Below are 9,263 nucleotides of genomic sequence, written 5' to 3' on the forward strand. Positions count from 1 at the left end.
GAACTCAGAAATCCGCCTGCCTCTGCCTCCCAAGTGCTGGGATTAAAGGCGTGCGCCACCACACCCCGGCTCTGCCAGAATTTTAAATGACATTAACTAGAACACAGTTGTCTGAGGGTTACTGTTGCTTCAATGAGGCAACATGACCAAGGCTTAGGGAGCAAAGCCTTTATTTGACTTACACTTCTATACTACTGTTCATCATCAAAGGAAGTCAGGACAGGAACTCAAACAGGGCAGGGACCTGGAGGCAGGAGCTGATGCAGAGGCCACACAGGAACACTGCTTACTGGCACACTCAGACTGCTTTCTTATAGAACCCAGGACCACCAGCCCAGGGATAGCACCACACACAATGTACTGGGCCCTCCCTTTTCAACCACTAATTAAGAAATGCCCTGCAGCCAGATCTTATGGAGGCATTTTCTCAGTTGAGGCTCCCTCCTTTTGGATAACTCTAATCTGTGTCAAGTTGATACAAACCAACAGTATTACTGAAGAACCTCTGACAAATTAAGTATCTTGTCAACATCAACTGTAAGAACAGCAGCATGCTAAGCAATGCTGAGAACAGCTGTAAATACAACAGGAAGACTCCGCCCCCCCCCCCCCCCGTTACAGACCAACAGGAAACAACAATGAACAATTGCAAATCCTAGCAGCTCATGCAGTTCAGAAAAAAAAATGCATATATAGGAATTCAGGAATAATTTGAGTTATTACAGCTCATTGGAGGCCCTGGATTTGATCCCTACTACAGTAAAGGCAGAGGGTGTGGGGTGGGTAGACCGAGGATATGAGAAAGTTGGCATTATCAAGAAAGGATTATATATACAATAACACATAACAAGGGTTGTCCTTTGGAAAAGAATAGAGATGCATAAACAGAATGAGAGTTCTACGAGAAAGTATAAATGAACATCTTCATGATGCAGTGAAACAGAAGGCCTATCTAATTATGGTAAACACGGTGGAGGAGGAGGGAGCTGGCCCTGGGGAATGGCTCAGCGCTGGGCAAGCATGAGGACCAGAAGGCAAGCAGGAGGATGAAATGCCCTCGGGTTTGGAGGAAGATGGAGGATGCTTCTTGGCACTGACCTCAGGTCTCCACCTGAATGTGGACATATGTGCACCTGTACCCATGCATACATGCAGCCATAGATACATACAAGTGAAATGTAAAGCGAAAACACAGAGGAAGGTTTATGTGACTATAGGAACATTGCAACTTTTCAGTATATTCATCTGTTTGTACAATAGATGCAAAAGTTAGGAATAAGATGAGCTGGAGTTTAGCATAAGGGTATTATTTGAGGAAGGGTCTCACTACGTAGCCTTGGCTGGCCCAGACTCTATGTGGAGCAGGGTGGCCTCAAACTCATCCCCCTGCCTCTGTGGGATTCAAGGCACACACTACCACACCTAGCTTGCACCTCTCCAAAGCTTAAGAGACTACTAGCACATCCAGTTGATGTGGGGCCATCAGTCACTCTTACACTCTTACACCGTCTTTAGAAACTGCTACATTTCTGGCAAGAATAAGACAGGAGATGCCCAAAGGTCTAATTGTAACATTGACCTAGAAATTTTACTCGAAGATTTTTGTGGAAAGAGGCAATACAAAGAATGGCATAACTGTACCATTTACAACATTAAAATAAAAAACAAAACACAACAAAACCAAAAGAAGCCCAAAGGTCCAAAGGGAACACAAGCTTTGGCAATCAGTGATACTTTCCCTACCATTCGTGAAAATGATAGCTTTTTTTTTTTGCATTCAAAATATTTTAATAATGAAAAAAATTATAAATCTCAATAATGCATTTCTAAGAAAATGATAGCTTTAACTGCCCTTAAACATCAGTAAGGCTGTTCTCATCTCTATTGGGTGGTGGTTTAGCTTCACTTCAAGCATCTTACAAAATGCTTTTTGTAACTCCATTTTAAAAGGTGAATGTAGGAAAGGCACTAATTTTTTTTGAGGGGGGAGGAAAAGGTTTCTATTTATACATATAAACACTGCATGGACTTTAGGACAAATTTCGAATGATTTCGCTCGTATATTTTCTAGTTGACCAATAATGAACTTGAAGAGAGGAAAATGGGATGGGCACATTCTCCCTTAACCAGGACTCACTCCGCAGACCCCTTCTTCACCCCCCACCCCCACCCCAGGCAGAGGGCGGGTCCCCAGCAGCGGTGCACACAATGGCCAGAGCACCGGACTGTGGTCCCGTGCCTTGCCAAGCTTCAGAGAGCAGGTCTACCACGCATTCATAGTGCGTACCGAGCCAGAGCTGCTCGGCCAGGTAGAGCTGGCGAGCAGCCGGGCGCGAATGACCCCGGGGTACGGGGATACCGAGCTGGGGGGGGGGGTCTCGGTTAGGGTGTCCTGCGGCCTGGCGCGCGCGTGAGCAGCGCACCTGCGACTTCGTGCTCCCGGCGGACGAAGGATCACCTTTCTGCCCGGCCGGCTCCGCCCTCGGGCCGCAGAGTTTGGCACCAGAGCCCCGGGCTCCCAGTGGGAACGCCTCCACTTCCCCGCCCGTGGACCACCCGCCCGAGGAAGCGCACTCACCGCAGTCACTGAAGAAGCCAGAGGCTGGCGGCACAGGCAGCCGCACTGGGCGCGCGGGACTACATTTCCCACAAGGCCATGAGCCCTCGACAGGGCTTCCACTTGCGCAGGCGCAACCTCAGGGCTGCGGGCCAGCGATTGCTCCCCTAGTGCTCAGGCAAGGTTTGCCACCTTAAGCTTATTTCCTTAAAGAAACTGGTTCTAGAGCCCTTTCCTTTCCTAAAGGAAGAGAACCCTGGACACCCCCTTGCATGAGGTTAGGATGAGAGGTAAGCTAGTAATGTAATGTAGATACTTCATGGCGCTCTGTGACCAGGAGGTAGTGAATGAGATGGATGAATGAGATGGCTGGGTGAATTGTCACTGTGGAAAACCAGCCACCTCTGTGAGTGAAACTCATGGGTGCTAAGGTAGTTTCGGCTGCATCCACGGCTTTGGAACTTGGAGAATATCTTAGGATAATTTCCATCCTATCTTAGGATAGAAAGATAGGTTACAGACTGTAATATCGGGTTCTTGTCTGGTCGCCTGTTTTTTTTAACGTTTTTCTTTAAAATCTGACATCATGATACTTGAATACAATGCACTGTGATCACATTCACTCCCAGCTACTCTCGTTCATCTGCTCCCCTTTCACTGCGCTCCTTCTTTCCCAACTAGTCCCTCTTCTACACTTTTGGTCCTTTCCCCCTTACTTCAGGATGCGAATCTTCTATTCCATGCAACAAAGACTATGTCCTGGACCAAATGTTGGACAGGCGTCTGGGGGCCACTTTTTGACGAGATTCAAAAATCCTACTAACCAAACGCGTGTGCCCAAATTCCTTTAACCCCACACCTTCCGTCTTAGGTCTTTGACATTGTGTTTCTGCTCTGATGGGAGGATATCTTGGGACTTGGAAGCTCAGGAACCACACAGCTCTGAAGGGAAAAGCTATCCTAGTGGAAGGGCATCCTGAGACATGGGGTCCCAGGAACCACACAGCTCTGAGGTGGGACGGTGTCCCAAGAGAAGGGCATCCTGAGACACGGGAGCAGATGAACTACATAGCTTAGAGGAAGCCTCCTCAACAAAGGCAATGCAGCTCCCAGGGCATAGTGTCCCCAGCTGAGCTCAGGAGCCTCAGTCCCACCCCTTCTCGTCATTTCTTCTGACCAGAGTCACTCCAGGCATAAGAATCTCACAAAAGGCCAGGCGTGGCGCATGCTTTTAATCCCAGCACTTGGGAGGCAGAGATAGGTGGATCTCTGAGTTCAAGGCCAGCCTGGTCTACAAAGTGAGTTCCAGAACAGCTAGGGCTATACAGAGAAACCCTGTCTCCAAAACAAAACAAAACAAAACAAAACAAAACAAAACAAAACAAAACAGAATCTCATGAAAGAGGTTTATTGGATGGACCAGGGTATGAAGGGATGAATCCTAGGGGTGGCTGCTCTCTGTCCCTGGGAGCAGACCACAGGAAATTAGACAAAGTGGAAGTGCTTAATTATATAGGATTTCTTAAGGGGCAGAGCTTTTCATGGCAGAAATTTCCAGAGTGATGATTGGTGAGATTTCAAGTCCTGCACTTGGGGAGCTCAGGGATTGGTGGATATCCTGCTCAGGGATTGATTTGGTGGTGTAGGGAGGAAGCTCAGGAATTTGTGGCTTTTTTTCCACCCCTTTCCCCTGCATCAGGCCCATGGGTTGGATGTCTTTCCCAGCCGCTGGTGGCTTTGACTGAGGCACTGTCTCTGTGGGTTGCAGAGGAGGTGCTGGCATTGTGGACAGCTCCTGCCGTGGTGTCTCACCAAGGCTGGGGGCTGAGGCAGGAAATGTGTGGCCATGTTGAACAGCTCTTGAGGGCCAGCTCCTGCTGAGGCAGGAAAGGAGTGCCCTACTGTGAACACCTCCCGTGATGGCTGCAAGCTGAGGAGATATCATGGTGTCATCATTTTAACAGGAGCCTCCCTTTCAGACATCTCCCATGGTAGGGGTTGTGAGAGGAGGCCTGCCACCATTTTGACGGCTTTTGTGGTGCGCAGCTCCAGGACTACAGACCTATCTTTAGCAGGTAGCTCCTCTGGTGTTCCCTATGTCTCTCCTTGTTGGCTCTAAGTCTCTAGCTGGCTTTTTTTTTTTTTTTTTTTTTTTTTTGTATTCAGATATAAGCTCTTGTTTAATGCAAGTGGCTACCCCTATTGCCAACATACTGACTAAAAGTCTATTGCTCTTTATTGGTAGCGACTGACTCTTTTTTATAGTTGTCTGGACTATCTAAAAATATGGGAAAACGAAAAATCTCACAATTGAGGGCTTGAGAGATTAAGAAGTTAAGAACGGTGACTGCTCATATAGAGGGCTCAAATTCTGTTCTTAACACGTACCTCAGGCAGCTCTAACCAGCTCTAACTCCATATCTAGGGCATCCAATCCAATCTCTGGCCTCCATGGACACCTGCACTCGCATGCACACACCAACACATGGACATATTTTTTTTTAAAAAAAAGAATTGGCAATTTATACAAAATATCACTGTAACCCAGCAAAGAGCAATTACAGGTAAAAATGTGTTTCTTAGTTGGGCTTACTGACAATCCCAGCACTGGGGAGGCAGAGGCAGAAGGACTGATACAAGCTCAGAGACTCCTGAATGCTGAAATCACAGGTCAGCACGCACTCTAGTTCAGTCCCACCATGGTTATTTTGGGCCTGTCCTCTCAGGAACTGATAGAAAGGCTGACCAAAAACATCACTACCAATGTGGAATCTTTGAAGAACAAAATTAACAAGTCTGATAGACGCCTATAAATAGTTCTCCAAAATCTGAGAAAAATCGTTTATAGATATGATTTTTATATTGGCTTGGAAATAGCCACACATTTAACAGAATTGGTCTATAGAGCATATTCTTTGATGATATAAGTATGATAGACACCTTTTTTGAAAGACTAGAGAGTTTTGCTGTTTCTAAGATGAAGAGACTACCTAGAGGAGTATCTGAAATGGAAAGAGAACTACAGTAAAGAAAAAACTGCTGGCCTCGTAGAATATATGTGTAGCCCCAGTTGTTAATGGTACAGTCAAAGATACACTACACATACTCTGCGCATCTGAGAAGACAGAAGCAGAAAGCTCGCCCTGCTCTCCCCTCTGAGCACAGCATGAGATTCTCATGAAAGAATTGATCCCATTATACCCAGAGAAAAGGAAGATCATTTTCTCTTAAGTTCTAGGGTCGCAGAGAAGAACCCGAGTAAACAGATCTTGGTATGGCTCCACACCCAGTGTATTACTATTAGACCACACCCTCTTTGTTCAGTTACATATTTCTCCAGAAGGGAGTTCAAGGGCACATTCCAAATGACCTAAGTACCTACCATAAGCCCCACCCATAGCACTTCCAAGTAGTGCGACCCTGGGAATTAGCATCTCTGCCACTAACTTGATACATACTTGTCCTGTCTGCCTGACCGCCCACTGCCTCCATCATGATTTTCCTAGTCTTCATGAATGGTTTTTATTAACAACTCTTTTAGTAATATTTTATAAAACTATGAATCTTATTTTTTTTAATTTGGTGTGTTTTGATGCTGTTAGATCACAGCCAGATGAGCACCCCCCCCATTATATCCAACAATATTTTATCCAACAATATACTAACATTGTTACTAACAGTACAGGGAAACTATTTCTCTGTAGTTCTTTTCCTCATCCCAACCATATTGTTACTAAATAAAAATGCATATGATAGGCATTTAAATTTCCGAGCAGATGCACACTCTTAAGAATCCCACAGCAAGGGTTCAGTGTAATAGCCCTTGCCTGTGGTCCCAGCAATCAAGAGGCAGATGCAGGAAGGTCATGCATTGGAAACAGGCTGAACAGTGAGGTCCTTATGGGACAGGAGGGAGGGAGGAAAAGGAACAGAAACCAAACTAAACCCAACTAAAAACTTTCAAATAGTAGGCTATTAATTGCCCAAGCTCTGGTACTGAAAAGGCCAAAGGCTATGTAACTTAGAACAGTACAGAGGCTAGAAACAGACATTTCTCTTAACTCTTATTCAGGACTTTCATGGAAACTTATATTTCAAAATGAGTTCATGGAAACTTATATTTCAAAATGAGAAAGATCTTTACTTTTTTTTAATGGGACATGATAGTACTGAAATAACTTTTTTTTTTTCCCGAGACAGGGTTTCTCTGTGTAGCCCTGGCTGTCCTGGAACTCACTTTGTAGACCAGGCTGGCCTCGAACTCAGAAATCTGCCTGCCTCTGCCTCTGCCTCTCCCTCTGCCTCCCAAGTACTGGGATTAAAGGCATGCGCCACCACCACCCGGCTCTGAAATAACTTTATAACCTGAGAAAGACAGACCTATTAAGTTATATCTTAAGGCTTTGAATTTGAATGACTGACTACAATTTGATTTTGAAAGCTATGTTAGCTTGAGTAATACTTTTACCATTTGTAGCATTTGTAGCAAAGTATCTGGACAGTTGTCTAGCTTTAAGAACAGACCTGGGCCTTTTATTACTCATTAAGAATATTTTTTCTCAGACTCCTAAACTTCTACCTGTGTGTGAGAGGCAGTTTCTCAAGCTTGGGGTGGGCGAGGGGGAGTCACCTTTTCAAATCAGTCATTCTATCTTCATGACCATGTCTAACTTCTGATAACGTAGACTACAGGTGGTGCTCAAGGTCTCTGGCGGTCTAGCTCAGCTTTCACTTGAAGTACTAATCTCCTTTAGCAGGATCCCTCCACCCTAGGAAGGCTCTCTCCCACCGTTCCTACAGATGCTGGATCCACATTCCTCTGAGCTTTTTCTCTTTACTTTTATTTTATGTGTATAAGTGTTTTGGTTAACCGTATGTATGTCTACCTCATGCCTGCCTGATGCCCACAGAGGCCATGAAAGGAAGGCAGATGCCCTAGGACTGAGTTACAGACGGTTGTGAGCTTTGGCAGCCTCTCATCTTTGCCGTCTCCTTCCTGTCCAGGTGCTGTTACCGTTCCATCTATTGTACAGATGTGGATGAGAAAAATGTCTTGGGCTGGAGAAATGGCTCGGTAGTTAAGAGCTCTGGCTGCTCGTACAGAGGCCCTGGATTTGCCATGGGAGAACCCACACGGCAGCTCACAACCATAACTAGGATATCAGATGTCCTCAGACACTGAGAACACATGGTACATATACATGTTGGCAAAACACGCATAGACATAAAATTAAGAAGAAGCCCGACTTACACACAAACGCACACATTATACAGCTTGGCCAATCTAGACTTATTACTTCCATGCACCATCAGAATTGGGACACGTGCTGGATGCAATGATGCGTGCCTATAACCTAGACATTTAGGAGGCCAGGAGGACAACTGCATAGATGACTTCTAGGTCAGCTTGGGCTGTTACAACAAGGCCCTGGTGGTGGCAGAAATCTGAACAGTTATTTTTATTTGTTTTTTTTGTTTTTGTTTTGTTTTGTTTTGTTTTGTTTTGTTTTTGAGACAAGGTTTCTCTGTGTAGCCCTGGCTGTCCTGGAACTCACTTTGTAGACCAGGCTGGCCTCGAACTCAGAAATCCGCCTGTCTCTGCCTCCCAAGTGCTGGGATTAAAGGCGTGCGCCACCACCGCCCAGCCTGAACAGCTATTTTTAAAGTAGCTAAGAGAAAAGCTATCATTTTTAGTCAGGGCAGAACGTGGATGCAACAAAATGCTGCTACTTTTTTATGATAAAGCTCACAGCACAAGAGCTGTTCAGTCGGTTTCAGGACAAGCACCCACAAACAGAAGCTAGTATGCTAAATGGAAAAGTATTATTGTTTATATTCTCTGTGTGGTGCTATGATGTACAGAAAAATAAATAAAAGACACTGATCAGAAGATAAAAACTAGAAGTGTTTAGGTAGTGCCACATTGTCAGAAAGTAAGAATGATTAGAAGAGAAAAAAATGGACTTTGTAGATTAAATGATTGTGAATGCAAAGAATCTACAAATACACTGTTAGAAAGGGAAAAAATGTATCCACACAAGTACCGTGCAGACATAAATTAACTAGGTTACTCATACAAGGTAAGCTGTAAAAGTCAGTTATGTCTACATATGAGCACTGGAAAATGGAATGTTGTCCTATGTATGTCTGTGGGTGGTGTGCAGGTTTGGGGGTTCATCTGTGTGGTGTGCATGTAGGGGGTGGTGTGCGTGTAGGGGGTGGTGTGCGTGTAGGGGGTGGTGTGCGTGTAGGGGGTGGTGTGCGTGTAGGGGGCGGTGTGCGTGTAGACGGTGGTGTGCGTGTAGACGGTGGTGTGCGTGTAGGGGATGGTGTGCGTGTAGACAGTGGTGTGTGTGTAGACGGTAGTGTGCATGCAGGGGGCAGTTGTTCTCTCTCAACTCATCATGACAAGTGTAGCTAGTCTGCTTGCTCCAGGGTAACTATGACAAGTATTTAACACCTGTTAAATACCATTACTATTATTTATACTTGTTAAATACCTAGAAGTCATCTATGCAGTTGTCCTCCTGGCCTCCTAAATGTTAGGTTATAGGCACGCATCATTGCATCCAGCAGGTGTCCCAATTGTGATGGTGCATGGATGAAATACGTTTAGATTGGCCAAGGGTAACCACTCAGGACATGGCTTCATTATTGTTTCAAGTCAATGAGGGAGAATAATTCACAGCACAAAATTAGTGTATGT

General features: G+C 45.2%; 1 protein-coding gene across 6 annotated transcripts in view; it reads right to left on the reverse strand.

Annotated features, from left to right (window-relative positions):
- The window catches only part of Zfp2 (ZFP2 zinc finger protein), an 18,043-nt gene extending 15,405 nt beyond the window's left edge, over nt 1-2,638 (reverse strand). For 3 of the 6 annotated variants that reach the window (XM_029546288.1, XM_029546283.1, XM_029546287.1), the window contains exon 1: nt 2,579-2,627. The gene's annotated coding sequence lies outside the window, so the exon portion shown is untranslated. Of the gene's footprint in view, nt 1-2,423; nt 2,501-2,578 lie in introns of those variants that run through there. The other 3 variants (XM_029546285.1, XM_029546284.1, XM_029546286.1) reach the window with 3 other exon arrangements.
- Between the last annotated feature and the right edge of the window lie 6,625 nt (nt 2,639-9,263).

This window comes from Mus pahari, chromosome 14 (genome assembly GCF_900095145.1).
Source record: "Mus pahari chromosome 14, PAHARI_EIJ_v1.1, whole genome shotgun sequence".
Classification (NCBI taxonomy): domain Eukaryota; kingdom Metazoa; phylum Chordata; class Mammalia; order Rodentia; family Muridae; genus Mus; species Mus pahari.